The sequence below is a fragment of the Gopherus flavomarginatus genome, unplaced genomic scaffold, assembly GCF_025201925.1.
Source record: "Gopherus flavomarginatus isolate rGopFla2 unplaced genomic scaffold, rGopFla2.mat.asm mat_scaffold_34_arrow_ctg1, whole genome shotgun sequence".
Classification (NCBI taxonomy): Eukaryota; Metazoa; Chordata; order Testudines; family Testudinidae; genus Gopherus; species Gopherus flavomarginatus.
The window spans coordinates 4,893,907-4,909,628 of NW_026115061.1; the positions used below are offsets into that span (position 1 = coordinate 4,893,907).

At 47.4% G+C, this 15,722-nt stretch overlaps 2 protein-coding genes and 1 non-coding gene across 3 annotated transcripts in view; 2 read left to right on the plus strand and 1 right to left on the minus strand.

The window, feature by feature from the left end:
- LOC127042164 (zinc finger protein 679-like) overlaps window positions 1-15,722 on the plus strand; it is a 316,167-nt gene that overhangs the window by 202,629 nt on the left and 97,816 nt on the right. The gene's annotated exons all lie outside the window — the stretch shown is intronic.
- On the plus strand, window positions 7,180-7,252 carry TRNAV-AAC (transfer RNA valine (anticodon AAC)). Its single transcript has one exon. It is a non-coding gene; the product is annotated as a tRNA-Val (tRNA).
- Window positions 12,564-15,722, minus strand: part of LOC127042191 (uncharacterized) — a 57,076-nt gene continuing 53,917 nt past the window's right edge. The window contains exon 2 of the mRNA XM_050935813.1: window positions 12,564-12,769. The gene's annotated coding sequence lies outside the window, so the exon portion shown is untranslated. The remainder of the gene's footprint in view (window positions 12,770-15,722) is intronic.

Genomic DNA, 15,722 nt, shown 5'->3' on the forward strand with positions numbered 1-15,722 from the left:
TTTCCCCCACCAGCCCCACCCTGTCACTCCTTTATCCCTGCTCCACTGCGGCCCTGAGACTAGAGAAGCTCTGTGCCCCTGCTGCAGCCCCCGGGCCATAGCAGGGAGTGGGAGCTCCTCCAGCCCTGGGGCTGACATGTAGGAGACTTTTCCAGGGGGACCCTATTTGGCCAGGGCCCCTAGTCATGAGCCCCACTGTCCCCTTGGCAACTTAAGGTTTGGGGAGGCTGAGCCCCCCTGAGCCTCCATTATGAACCGCCCAGGCTACCACTACTCAGTGTGTGGCCCATTTCTCTGTGTTTTCTGCTGCTCGGGCTGGGGAGTCTGGCTGGCCTTAGGGGTGGGGCCCCCTGGCAGCCGTCCGGGGCTCCAGGGGGTCAAAGACCACTGTGTGGCAGTGCAAAGGTGCTCACTGCTCTCCCCTTCCCCAATGCTCCTCCATGGCCCCATAGAGGGTTTAGGGGAGCAAGGAGCAACACTATGTGCTCCATGTGTCCTGGTCACTTTCCCCACCTGGGCTGTGCTGTGAGGGGAGCATCAGAAGCTGCTGCTCTCTGCCCTCCCCTTATGCAACCTGACTGAGGAAAGTGACCCGGATGCAGGGAGCTTGAATGATCTCGCTTCTTGACCCCCCCGCCCCTGCTAGGGAAGGCTGCTGTGTGTTGTCTTTATGGCTGTACTTTCAGTGATGCAGGTTTCTCTGTCCCATTGTTCCATGGGCATCCTACTAGACTGCCAGCTGCTTTTCAACTGCAATGTGGAGACTGCTTGTTTGTGGGGAGAGACAGTGTGTGCATTGGGGAAGAGTGAGTGTGTTGAGGCAGGTAGGAGCAGATCATTATTATCCCTACTTTAAAGAGGGAGAAGCTAAGGCTGAGAAAGGAGAATTGATTTGTCTTAGTCACACAGCCAGTTAGAGACAGAGTAGGGAATAGGACACAAGAGCCCTGATTTTCAAACTAACCATCGGATCTTGAATTTCAGACATTGAATGATCTGAATAAAGTGCTCCCAGATGAGCTCCAGACCAACAACAGTGACAGTAATTATTCAGCAAGTATTTGAGGAGAACTGCAATGTTAGAGAGAATCATGAACTACTCAGAGATAATGAACGCAGAGATGCAGCAAAATTCATCAAACATACAACTGGTTATGACTTATTTCCTTGATCTTAAAAGAGAACAACAAGGACCTGAGTCTCCTCCCTATCAATAACCCCCTGCTCAGCCAATCAGGTTAGAGGCTGAGGGTTCTCACCAGAGAGCCCAAAGGATGGCCCAGGTCAGTGGTGGGGATCACTGCCCGAGCACTATTTCAGCCTCACATTTTTGGGTGGACCTCCCACAGTGTGAGCTGCAGAGCACTCCCCTGCAACAAACACACACACAAGTCTCCTAATGTTGGGAGGGGAACAGAACAAAGGACAAAAGCAAGAGACGAAGAGAAAGGAAGGAGGGATGGATGGAGAAAAAAGTGAAACAAAAAGGACAAATTCTAATGTCCCCATGACTCTACGGAACAAAATCCCAGGTGCGCAATAAAATTCTGCCTCCTTAAGCTCGTGTTTTCCATGCCTAGAATTCAACTGTCACCAGATGGATCAGACTGAACAGGTTTCAAACCTCCAGGAGGCTTTTACCTTCTAAACAGGGATGCCTGTTTTCTAGTAAAATCACTAAAAGGGAAGGAGAAAACTCAAAAGAGGTTCCTCCTGGCGCTCACATCCGTGAATCCGAATACTCTGTCAGTCCTCAAGGAGAGACCTGGAGAAGGAGACTTGCTGAAGTAAAGCCACAGGGGCCTCTAAGTTTTCCCTGGCCCCTCGCCCCTGTCCTGCCTGTCTGATGTCAGCATCTCTCTGTGAGGTCCCCACCTCCCCACCACCTCTGACCAATAGTCTCAGGTCCTGCAAAAGGCCTTTGGGATGTCACTGCCACACCCCTTCCTTGCTGTGCTAATGTCCTGTCCCTAGTCAGACACTAGAGGTTTGAGTTACTTCCTGTGCATCACCCCACTCAAGGAGTGTTGGTTCTAGGCAGCAAACTGGCTAGACAGGCAAACATCAGACGCTGCTCCCAATGCTACACTCAGTTTTTCTGAAATTAGTTGACTTTATGGCCGGAAGAGACCATTAGAGCATGTTATCTGACCCCCTGCATTTCACCGGCCTCCTGTACGACACAAGAGCTACTTTTGGGGCAAACCCATTCCAGAAAGGCATCTAGTCTTCATTAAATGACATCAGGATATGGAGAATCCACCAGTTTCCTTGGTAGTTTGTTCCCGTGGTGATCATTCTCACTGTTGACTATTTGTGCCTTAGTTGTAATATGAATTTGTCTCTTTTCACCTTCCAGCCATTGGGTCTTTTTATGACATTCTTTTCTCGATTAAAGAGCCCTTTAACACCCAATCTTTTCTCTCCACTAAGGCTCTTCAACGAAGTCACTTTTAATCTTTTTTTGATAAGTTAAACAGGTTGAGCTCTTTCAATAGCTCACTAGAAGGCATTTTTCTCCAGCCCTCTGAACATTTGGTGGCTCTTTGCTGCCCCAGCTCCAATTTCACAACATCTTTTTCAAATGAGGACACCAAAACTGGAGGCACTATTCCAGTATCAGTCTCACTGATGTTGTGTCACCTCCTGTGATGTTATTGACATAATCTGTAACTGTATAGATCACCATTGCGACCACTGTTCTATATTTACAGCCAATATTACAGAGAGGTTGTCATGAAATGGGTCTATGGAGAGGTTCTGATTGGCTGATTATAATGAAGCTATCTCTAGATGTGTATCATGTTTGTAGTTGACATTATGAATATTGACTCTATGCTGCCAGTATTTCAAACTTATGCTCTGCTTCAGGGAATGATACCTTTGTTTAATTGATGAAAACATAAACTAGACACTTAGAGGCTTGGAACTGATTTTCAGCTGATGGACAGGTTTGGTAGCTTTTTATGCATTTGGAGAGCGAAATGTTGAGTGTTTACATTCATTTCAAGCATCCCCATATGGTGGAGCTCCTGAATATAATGGAAATGAAAATGTTTGTTTTTTTTTAAAGAGGGCACTTGGGTTTGAACCAAGGACCATTTAATTTTTAAGCAAACACTCTACCACTCAGTTGTACCCCCATTACAATGGGATTGTGATCACCAGGACTTTGAAGGACAGACCCTGCTTCATCGAGCTCTTTTGCCATTCCCAGACCACAGGTGGTTTTAAAAATGGGGTTTGATTAAACTTCTGAAATGTTGTAAACACCACAGCTTGCACACCCACCGATATAGCTTCTCCCACAGACATCACTGCCACCTCTTGGGGAAGTGGATTGAGTACACCAACAGGAAAACTCTCTCCCATCAGCACAGAGCAGCGGTTCTCAAACTGTGGGTCAGGACCTCAAAATGAGTCGTGACCCTGTTTTAATGGAGTCGCCAGGGCTGGTGTTAGACTTGTTGGGTCCTGGGCTGAAGCCAAAATCTGAGCCCCACCCCCCAGGGCTGAATCCCTCAAGCTTTGGTTTTGCACTCCCTCCTGGAGTGGAGGGGCTTGGTTCCTCTTTCCAGGGCCATGTAGGAAGTTTTTTTGGCAGAAGAGGGTTGCAGTGAAAGGAAGTTTGAGAAACCCTGGCATAGAGCATCTCCATTAATGAGTTGCAACAGCATAGGCTCAATGTTTGAAATGTTGACTTGTCCTTAGCCTCTGAATACATCTAGACTTGGTTCCCTGTGACACTGCTGTGATCAGACACTGAAAATACAGCCATGGAGAAACCACACACCAGCCTTACCTAGCTGGCAAGAACCAAACCTCCACAGAAAGATGCCCATGGTTTCCTAGCCTAGCTACCTAAGGCCTCAGCCACAACCACTTAAGACAGAAGCCTTTCTACACTATGGTTCTGTTCTCACTGAAGATCATTACCAATTGTTTGATCAGCTTCCATAGCACACTCACAGCTGTGCAGCTCTGTACATGTGGCCATGGCTGAACAACAAGAATTCCTGCCCATTTCCCCAGCGACTGGAGCATAATTAGAGTGTGTTTGTGGTTAATGATGTTGCTGTAGATTGCTCGTTCCCTGCCTTGACAATTCAGACAGTCCCTTTTCCCATTGTATCGCCAGCACCTCTGTGAGTCCAATAGCAGGGGGCAGGTTTTCTCTGAGCACTGAGATTTTTCGGGGCGTTGGTGGCTCCTTTCTTTCCTCACCCTGGAGTAAACTCAGCTTTTTATTCCATCCTTGATGACTTATGGAAAAACAGCAGCAGCCTGAAGAAAGAGGAGAGGGAATATCTCACTGCCAGGGGGAAGGTGAACGCATCCCCTCTGTCTGACCGTTGCCATTGCAGGAGAGAAGGTTTCAGTGGAATTGAATGCCCTGGCTCAGACAAGAGACACGGGAAGATTTTGCTGTTCATGGTTCTGTACAAAAGAAATTGTTTCTCTGTATGAAAATGAGGAAGGAAACAAAACACCCACCTGGTGGTGCCTAAGGCAGAAGGGACCCCTGTAGGATTAGAATAGGATAAGTTCTCAAGCAGCATGTTTCTTACTTTGCCCATCTGTCAATTTTGATTATTATCAATGGAAATATTTTGCCATTGGGCTGTGTGTTTACACAGAAATTGACATTTACCAAGAAATACGTAATTCTTCCAAGCCTGCCGTTGGTGAGTTTAGAAGGACACACTCACTCTTCCCACCCCTCATGCCAGGCCTGTGCTCTCTAGGATGTCAACTTCCCACACAGCTGGAATCCTTCCCTGATCTCTCCTCAGACCTCTGCTCCCCATCCCCACTTCTGGGGTCCCCTGCCAATACTATCCAACTCCACTGCTGGCAGGATCCCTCCCCATTCCTTTCATTTCCTGGCTCCCCTCTGAGCGAAAGCTCTGCATTGTTCCCATGCTAGGGATTGAAGCCAGGCCACCATGGTGAAAATCCAGCAAGCCTGACCACTAGACCATATGGGACTTGTATAGGTGATAGCACATTTACACATTCACACTCAACAATTAAAAGTAGCCATTCAAAAAAACTTCAAGAACAGACTTCAAAGGCAGCAAAGAATCCTGTGGCACCTTATAGACTAACAGACGTTTTGGAGCATGAGCTAGCGTGGGTGAATACGCACTTCTTCAGATGCAATTGAAGAAGTGGGTATTCACCCACGAAAGCTCATGCTCCAAAAGATCTGTTAGTCTATAAGGTGCCACAGGATTCTTTGCTGTTTTTACAGATCCAGACTAACACGGCTACCCCTCTGATACTAGACTTCAAAGGGAAATTGCAGAGTTACAATTGATGTGCAAATTTAACACTATTAATTTGAGCTTGAAGAGGGACTGGGACTGGCTGGCTCAATACAAAAGCAATTTTCCCTCTCTTGGTATTGACACCTCCCTGTCAATTACTGGGAGAGAACCAAATCCACCCTGACTGAATTAGCCTTCAACACTGGTTCTCCCCTTGTATGGTAACTCCCTTCACGTCATGTTCCAATATATATTTATGCCTCTATCTGCAATTTTCACTCCATGCATCTGAAGAATAGGGCTTTTTACCCACGAATGCTTGTATCCAAATAAAACTTTTAGTTCTTAAGGTGTCACCGGACTCCTCGTTGTTTTCATGAAATAAAAGCAAAATTCACTCTAAGCTGATGTTAACCCTTTCAATGCCCTCACAAACTTAGATGCTTTTCACCACAGGCTGGCTGGTGGCTTTTCAGCCAGGCTCTCCCCTTTCATCATCGCTTCAGTTGCTTGGTGTGGAGGTGTCTGTAGATGTAGGTGGACGAGAGAGACAAAGCATGGCAAATGTCTCTCCTTTTATCATGTCCTTTCTTCCCTCTTGGCTTTGCTTCCCCTTCAGAGTCAGGTGAGCATCACTGTGTCTCTCCAAGCAAGTCTGAGCAATTCCCCTGGGGTGTCTTCTTGCAGGTAAGTGACTGCACTGTAGCTCCCTTGCTGGACAATAGCTGTCGATGGTTGTTTGACACTCTGTCCAGGTGTTGGTTACTTTCCTTGCTGTTGTCACTGGGGAGCTAATATTTGGCTGACTCGCCCACCTTACAACATAGTGACAACCACACTGCACAATTCTCGTAACTTCATATGCATGAATGGTAAACATCTATGGGTAGAGAAATGACTTTCAGCAGATCATATCCTTTCCCCTGATACCTTACAAGGCATGCTCTGTATATAAGATCACGATTATATGAAAATGAGGAATATGGGGGTTACAGAACACTCCCCCAAAGGTACAGAATGTCACACTGAGATTCTATTTTCATTTGTTATGTAACAGCATTAAAGAGATCCAATGACTGACCAATGGCATTTTCGAGTGCTAAAATAACAAGTGATGTCGGTCTCTCATTGGCCATCAGCGACTAAAGATGTGGTTTAATGAGCCAGAGCTTCAAGGCGAGGGTGGCTCTGTCCACTGCCTTCCGTTGTGCTGCTGGGTACCAAGTCCCTGGCGGTCAATATGTGAAGCTGGGAGAAGAGAGTGGGGTGGCAAGCGGTGGTAGAACTTTTGCCACCAGGGTCTAGCTGTCTAACTTCCTCCTCGTACTTCTGGGCCCCTCTCACCTTCAGGTAACACAGGAACTAAGGCAGGAATAGGGTGAGGAAGCAAGTAAAGCTGAGCAAGGAAGGCAAAAGTGAATCTTGTCTTCATGGGCCACTCGCAATGACGTCTTTTTCTGTGCCACAGCTGACAAAAATATCCCACACAGAAAAGTAATAGGCCAAAAAGAAACCTAGCAGCTGCTGAAACAGTTCAGTTGGGAGCGTGCTAGACTAACAGGCTCTTCTATCCCCCTTTATGCACTGGCGGGATGTTTTCTGAGAGTGCAGCAGTTCCTTTAACTGCCACGAGTCCCTCATTTCAGGCTATGCACCAGGAAAAGACAGCATGGGCTTCTGCACCGAGTTGGCCCACCTGACCTTTCATTCTTCTCTTGCTCTTTGTCAGCAAGGAGAAGAAGAAGAAGCTCTCCCTCAAGCTGGAGTCACACGGGTGACGTAAGGACGACTTCCTGAGTGCCGGCTCCAGTCCTCTGCTCTGCCAGCTGACCTATCGAGGGGCTGCCACCACATTCTCTAGATTTGTTCATCGGTCTGTGCCAGAGTGAGCAAGAGTCAAGTAGGTGGAGTTTCTGTAGTGTAGTGGTTATCACGTTTGCCTAACATGCAAAAGGTCCCCGGTTCAAAACCAGGCAGAAACATACTGGCTTCCTTTTCCCAGATCCCCTTGTTGTTCAGAAAGGCTGCTCCTCCTATTGGCCTGTCCCTGGGATAACTACAACCCCTGCATGACAGAGGATGCTGACAGCAGTGGAGAAAGCACCTTGGTGTAAGGCTGGAGAACCTAGAGGAGTTAGGCCAGTCACCATTTGGAGGCTTGTGGCTTGGCCACTTCTGCTGTTGGAGGTTGGCCTATAGAGGCTGTCACTTCCTGCTGGACTCCTTTGTATGACTGGCCAAAGGAGGAAGTGAGGCAGGAATGGGGCAATGGAGGAAAGTTGAGCTGAGGAAGGCAGGGAAGAAGCTGTGCAGCTAAGTGGAGATAGTAGAGCACCACCCTTCATTCTGCAAAGCATGGGGAGATGCGGCTGGCTGCTGGGAGGCAGAATCCTGTGCCTGCCTCTTGGCTTCCCAGGGATGGCTACTTGCAGCCCAGGAGAAGAAGGGGGGTTCTAGGTGAAAGGAAAACAAGCAAAGCTGAGTCCAAGTAGAAGTGCTGTAATTGGCCTCCAGATGTATTCGAAGGTATCCCAGAATGCCTGTTCAGCCAGTCCCAACAGCGCTGCAAATGCTGCAAATGTGGCCACACTGCAGCGCTTTCCCTACGCAGCTGTACGAAGACAGCTGTAACTCCCAGTGCTGTACAGCTGTAAGTGTAGCCATACCCTCAATGAGGTTTTACAGCTCATGTTATGCAGGAGGTCAGACAAGATCCTAACAGGTCCTTCTGGCTTTAAAATCTATGAACACTTGCAATAATTCTGAGCTTGGTTAAATCCTCATTTGGTTTTCCTGGACGAATGACTATTGCTTCCCATAATTCCTTTGTTTTCTGCTCTTCCTACTCATTTTTATTCCTGTTCTCTCCCCTACCCTCAATCTTGTAGGAGCCCTACCTGAAGATCAGGGCCATTGGATCAGATAAAATGAAACGATTGTAAAGATCAGTTCCCCATATTAATCAGTAGTGAAATAGGATTAAAAACACTGTCAGTGAGACATCTGAGACTAAATAAAGTGGTGCAGAGGATCTGCAGTTGAAGATGGGGCTGGGGGAGAGGAGAGACTACAAAATCTGGTGGTTTGACACATGAGGACCACTGATTAAAAGATCGAAAATAAAAGGTAGAAATAAATGGTCAGTTTTTAGAATGGAGAGAGGTAAATAGTAGTGTCCCTCAGGGGTCTGTTCTGGGACCAGTCCTATTCAACATATTCATAAATGATCTGGAAAAAGGGGTAAACAGTGAGGTGGCAAAATTTGCAGATGATACAAATCTACTTAAGGTAGTTAAGTCCTGGGCAGACCAAAAGAGCTACAAAAGGATCTATCCAAACTAGATGACAGGGCAACAAAATGGCAAATGACATTCAATGTTGATAAATGCAAAGCAGTGCACATTGGAAAACATAATCCAAACTATTCATATACAATGAGGGGGTCTAAATTAGCTGTTGCCACTCAAGAAAGAGATTTTTAAAAATGCCTGATGCTTGCATTACTTGCTAATCTACAGAAGCAGAAGGACAAATCCATCTTTAAAGTAATCATTATATTTAGTTATAAGTGCATCAGTATGTTAGGGTTACCAAAACATGCTCTGGCAATAAGCATGTGGGATGTAGCAACAGCTGAGAATTACAATTTAGCTGCAGATAAAGTCAGATCCTTGGCGGTGGGATGGTCTAAAATAAACCATATTCTAAAGACCATATAATAAAATCTGCTAGCCTGGTCAATGTGTCTGCAAAGCCCTTAGAGATCCTGAGATGCAGGGCACTGCATGAGTGCAAAGTTATTAGTCACAAGCTTGAGAGTGTAACGGGAGGATTTTTTTCTCAGAAGTGCATTATTATTCCTTCTACTTCCAACAGCTGAATGCTTTGCACCGTGAATTGATTCGCTTCTAATGATATTTTTCAAAAACCTGTTAGCCAAAAATATGGGTTTTCTCCTCTGTTGAATACAATATGTATATTCTTGTAGACACCTGCATACAAGGTGCAGCTGCCCCCTGCTTATTTTGTTTCTGGCTCTCATTCTTTTACCACTCCGCCGCTTGCTGACTTTCCCTCCTTTTTTTTTTTTTAAGTTTCTCTCATTCATTCGAGGGATGTGATCATTCCCCTCTGTTCGACATTGGTGAGGCTTCATCTGTAGTACTGTGTCAAGTTTTGCCCCCACACTACAAGCAGGATGTGGAAAAATTGGAAAGAGTCCAGCGGAGGGCAACAAAAATGATTAAGGGGCTGGAGCAAATGACTTATGAGGTGAGGCTGAGGAAACTGGGATTGTTTAGTCTGCAGAAGAGAAGAATGAGGGGGGATTTGATAGCTGCTTTCAACTACCTAAAAGGGGGTTCCCAAGAGGATGGATCTAGATTCTTCTCAGTAGTATCTGATGACAGAACAAGGAGTAATGGTCTCAAGTTGCAGTGAGGGAGGTTTAGGTTGGATATTAGGAAAAACATTTTCACTCAGAGAGTGGTGAAGCACTGGAATGGGTTACTTAGGGAGGTGGTGGAATCTCCATCCTTAGAGGTTTTTAAGATCAGGCTAGACAAAGCCCTGGCTGGGATGATTTAGTTGGGAATTGGTCCTGCTTTGAGCAGGGGGTTGGACTAGATAACCTCCTGAGGTCCCTTCCAACCCTGATATTCTATGATCTGATCTATGATCTAAGTGGAGAATGGCTGCACCTTTATGGCCAACCTGGGGGCGTGACTGATGGTTTTGGAAGTGGAGGCTAGGCTGGCTGTGAGCAACTGGGATCCAGGAAACTCCCACCTGTCCTTATCATAACCTTAGTCCCAGATTTGGACCTTAGCGTCCAAAATATGGGGGTTAGCATGAAAACCTCCAAGCTTAGTTACCAGCTTGGACCTGGTACCTGCTGCCACCACCCAAAAAATTAGAGTGTTTTGGGGCACTCTGGTCCCCCTGAAAAACCTTCCCTGGGGACCCCAAGACCCAAATCCCTTGAGTCTCACAACAAAGGGAAATAATCCTTTTTCCCTTCCCCCCTCCAGGTGCTCCTGGAGAGATACACAGACACAAGCTCTGTGAACCCAAACAGAGTGAATCTCCCTCTCTGTTCCCAATCCTGGAAACAAAAAGTACTTTCCTATTCCCCCAGAGGGAATGCAAGGTCAGGCTAGCAATCCAACACACAAATCTCCCCTTGATTTCTTCCTCCCACCAATTCCCTGGTGAGTACAGACTCAATTTCCCTGAAGTAAAGAAAACTCCAACAGGTCTTAAAAGAAAGCTTTATATAAAAAAGAAAGAAAAAATACAAATGGTCTCTCTGTATTAAGATGACACAATACAGGGCAATTTGCTTAAAAGAATATTGAATAAACAGCCTTATTCCAAAAGAATACAAATCAAAGCACTCCAGCACTTATATTCATGCAAATACCAAAGAAAAGAAACCATAGAACTTACTATCTGATCTCTTTGTCCTTACACTTAGAAACAGAAGACTAGAAAGTAGAACTACTTCTCCAAAGCTCAGAGAAAGCAGGCAGCCAGAAAACAAAGACAAAAACACTCAGTTCCCTCCACCCAAAGTTGAAAAAATCCGGTTTCCTGATTGGTCCTCTGGTCAGGTGCTTCAGGTGAAAGAGACATTAACCGTTAGCTATCTGTTTATGACACCCCCCCCAAATTGCAGACAGTGGGGAAGCTCACTGGCGGCGATTTCCTTCTAGAACTTGAAAATAAACAGATTAATACAACACATACACCTTTACATATACTCCTAAGTATATAACTAACAGACTTCTACATTTTAAGAACACTTTTTAACTACTGAATTATGGGAAACTCTCACGGGAGAGTGCATCAGCAACTTTATTAGAAGCTCCTGTGATGTGTTGAATTTCAAAATCAAAATCTTGGAGAGCTAAACTCCAACGAAGAAGTTTCTTGTTGTTCCCCTTGGCAGTATGAAGCCACTTTAGTGCAGCATGGTCAGTTTGTAGTTGGAACCGCCGTCCCCAAACATATGGGCGTAGCTTTTCCAGGGCGTACACAATGGCATAGCATTCCTTTTCACTGACTGACCAGTGACTTTCCCTCTCAGACAGTTTCTTACTGAGAAACCCGACAGGATGGAAGTTGTGATCTGTTGCTTCCTGCATGAGCACTGCTCCTATACCACGCTCAGATGCATCTGTGGTTACTAGGAATGGCTTGTCAAAGTCCGGGGCCCTGAGCACAGGGTCAGACATGAGCGTTGCCTTAAGTTGGGTAAAGGCCTTTTGACACTCATCAGTCCACTTAACTGCATTTGGCTGGGTCTTTTTGGTCAGGTCGGTCAGTGGGGCAGCGATTTGGCTGTAGTGGGGTACAAATCGCCTGTAGTATCCGGCCAAGCCTAAGAAGGATTGGACCTGCTTCTTGGACCGTGGGACAGGCCACTTTTGGATAGCATCCACCTTGGCCTGTAGGGGGTTTATGGTTCCTCGACCCACCTGGTGCCCCAGGTAAGTCACTCTGTTTTGGCCTATTTGACACTTTTTGGCCTTAACAGTTAGTCCTGCCTGCCTGATGCGCTCAAAGACCTTTTCCAGGTGTAGTAGGTGTTCGGGCCAGGAGTCTGAGAAAATGGCCACATCATCGAGGTAGGCAACTGCACATTCTCCCAGTCCAGCTAGTAGACCATCTACCAGCCTCTGGAAGGTGGCGGGTGCATTTCGAAGGCCGAAAGGAAGGACATTGAATTCATACACCCCCGCATGGGTGACGAATGCTGACCTCTCCTTGGCAGGTTCATCTAGCGGTACTTGCCAGTACCCCTTGGTTAAGTCTATTGTAGAGATGAACTGGGCACGTCCCAACTTTTCCAATAGCTCATCGGTACGTGGCATTGGATAGTTGTCCGGACAAGTTACAGCATTTAGCTTACGGTAGTCCACGCAAAAGCGTATTTCCCCATCTGGTTTGGGTACCAGAACCACTGGAGATGCCCATGCACTGGTAGATGAGCGGATTATACCCATCTGTAGCATGTTCTGGATCTCCCGTTCTATAGCAGCTTGGGCATGAGGAGACACTCGGTAGGGTGGGGTTCTGATTGGGTGAGCATTACCTGTATCAATGGAGTGGTATGCCCGTTCAGTCCGTCCTGGGGTGGCTGAGAACAATGGGGCGAAGCTAGTGCACAGCTCCTTGATTTGTTGCCGCTGCAGACGTTCCAGGGTGGTTGAGAGGTTCACCTCTTTCACGCCACCGTCTTTTTTTCCGTCGTAGTAGACACCGTCAGGCCACTTAGCATCCTCTTCCTGGACTGTAAACTGACAAACCTGTAAGTCTCTGGAATAGAAAGGCTTGAGAGAATTAACATGGTACACTTTAGGCTTTAGTGAGGAATTGGGAAATGCTATGAGGTAGTTTACAGCTCCCAGGCGCTCTTGGACCGTGAATGGCCCTTCCCATGATGCTTCCATCTTATGGGCCTGTTGCGCCTTCAAGACCATAACCTGGTCTCCTACCTTGAAGGACCGATCTCTGGCATGTCTGTCATACCAGGCCTTTTGCTCTTCTTGAGCATCCTTTAGGTTCTCTTTAGCAAGGGCTAAAGAGTGTCGGAGGGTGCTTTGTAGGTTGCTTACAAAGTCCAGAATGTTAGTTCCTGGAGAAGGCGTAAACCCCTCCCATTGCTGCTTCACCAACTGTAATGGCCCCTTAACCTCGTGACCATACACAAGTTCAAATGGTGAAAACCCTAAACTGGGATGTGGTACAGCCCTGTAGGCAAACAGCAACTGCTGCAACACTAGGTCCCAATTATTGGAGAATTCGTTGATGAATTTTCGTATCATGGCCCCCAAAGTTCCATTGAACCTTTCCACCAGGCCATTGGTTTGATGGTGGTATGGGGTGGCAACCAAGTGATTCACCCCATGAGTTTCCCACAGTTTTTCCATGGTCCCTGCCAGGAAATTAGACCCTGAATCTGTAAGGATGTCGCAGGGCCAACCTACCCTGGCAAAGATGTCTGTTAAGGCCAGGCAGACAGTGTTAGCCCTGGTGTTGCCTAGAGCTACTGCTTCTGGCCATCGGGTAGCAAAGTCCACTAAAGTCAGTACGTACTGCTTTCCTCTGGGCGTCTTTTTTGGGAAAGGGCCCAGAATATCCACAGCTACTCGCTGAAATGGGACCTCAATTATGGGGAGTGGCTGGAGAGGGGCCTTGACCTGGTCTTGAGGCTTTCCCACTCTTTGGCATACCTCACAAGACCGGACATACTTGGCAACATCCTTGCCCATCCCCTCCCAGTGGAAGGACTTCCCCAACCGGTCCTTGGTTCTGTTCACCCCAGCATGGCCACTGGGATGATCATGGGCTAAGCTTAAGAGCTTCCCCCGGTACTTAGTTGGAACCACCAACTGTTTTTGCGGCTGCCATTCTTCCCGGTGTCCACCAGAAAGAATTTCCTTGTATAAAAGTCCTTGGTCTATAACAAACCGGGATTGATTAGAAGAGCTGAGAGGCGGTGGGGTGCTCCGTGCCGCCGCCCACGCTTTCTGAAGGCTGTCATCCGCTTCCTGTTCAGTCTGGAACTGCTCCCTTGAGGCTGGGGTCACCAGTTCTTCCTCAGACTGTGGACTTGGGCTTGGTCCCTCTGGAAGCGATGTAGGTGATGGGGTTGTTTCCGTTGCTGGTGAACCGCTCTCCGCTGGTGCACCTGAGGGTATTTCAGGCTCTGGCTGAGCCTTTTGGGTATGGCTGTCTGTCGCTTCTGCCAGTTTTGGCTCGCTGGCGCCCTCTGGCGTTGAGTTTGAAGATGTAGTTGCACTTGCTGGTGCTGGTTGTTGTTCCAGTTCCGGGCCTGGGACTGGAGATGCTGTGGCTGTTTCAGTGGTAGGCATGGAATCCGGGTCCACTACCTCTGTCTGGGTCTCTGGTAACACAGACGGGGCCTCTGTGGACGGCTTAGGAACAGGAATGGGTCTGGAAGCTTGCCTGGTTTGGCTACGTGTAACCATTCCCACTCTCTTGGCCCGCCTCACCTGGTTGGCCAAGTCTTCCCCCAGTAGCATGGGGATAGGATAATTGTCATAGACTGCAAAAGTCCACATTCCTGACCAGCCTTTGTACTGGACAGGCAGTTGAGCTGTAGGCAAGTCTACAGCTTGTGACATGAAGGGGTAAATTGTAACTTTGGCCTTTGGGTTGATGAATTTGGGGTCAACGAAGGATTGGTGGATAGCTGACACTTGTGCCCCCGTGTCTCTCCACGCAGTAACCTTCTTTCCACCCACTCTCAAATTTTCCCTTCGCTCCAAGGGTATTTGAGAGGCATCCGGGCCTGGGGATCTTTGGTGTGATGGTGGTGTAATGAATTGCACTCGCATGGTGTTCTTGGGACAGTTGGCCTTGATATGTCCCAGTTCATTACACTTAAAGCATCTTCCATCTGATGGATCACTGGGCCGAGGTGAGTTACTGGAGACTGGTGAGGTTGAAGGGTAGGGTATCTGTGGCTTTACTTGGGTGGTATGTGGGGTCTTTGGCTGTCCTCGGTTGTAGGGTTTATGGTCTGTGTGCCCCCTGGGGTAATCGTTCCCCTTGACAGTAGCTTTCTTGCTTTTTGCCAGTTCCATCCATTTGGCTCCAATCTCCCCCGCCTCAGCGATATTCTTGGGGTTTCCATCTTGTATGTACCGCGTGATGTCTTCAGGAACACCATCCAAGAACTGCTCCATTTGTATGAGGAGGTTCAGTTCTTCCAAGGTTTGAATGTTGTTTCCTGTTAGCCAGGCCTCATAGTTTTTTGCAATGTAGTAGGCGTGTTTGGGAAATGACACCTCTGGTTTCCACTTTTGGGTTCTGAAGCGCCGACGGGCATGATCTGGGGTTATCCCCATCCTGTATCTGGCCTTGGTTAGAAAAAGTTTATAGTCATTCATTTGGTGCTTAGGCATTTCAGCTGCCACCTCTGCTAAAGGTCCACTGAGCTGTGACCTCAATTCTACCATGTACAGGTCTTCGGGAATGCTGTACCCAAGACAGGCTCTTTCAAAGTTTTCCAAGAAGGCCTCGGTGTCATCACCTGCCTTGTAGGTGGGAAATTTCCTGTGCTGTGGAGCAATATTTGGCGCCGGGTTGTTAGGGTTGGCTGGCACAGGCAGCCCAGCTTTTGCCAACTCCAGTTCATGTTTTCTCTGTTTTTCCTTCTCTTCATTCTCTTTTTGTTGCTTTTCCATTTCTCGGCGGTGCTTTTCCATTTCTCGGCGGTGGGCCACCTCTTCTTCTTCTAGTTTTCTTTTGTGTGCTGCCTCTTTGATTTGTTCTTCTCTTTCTTTCATCTCCATCTGCCGCCTGTGTTCAGCTTCTTTGATTTGTTCTTCGGCCGCAATTTTTGCCTTAGAAGTCATGATTCCTGTTTTCTTGTGTTGGGGTGCCCTCCGGTGTTTATCTTCTGAACTGCAGGTTCTCTGT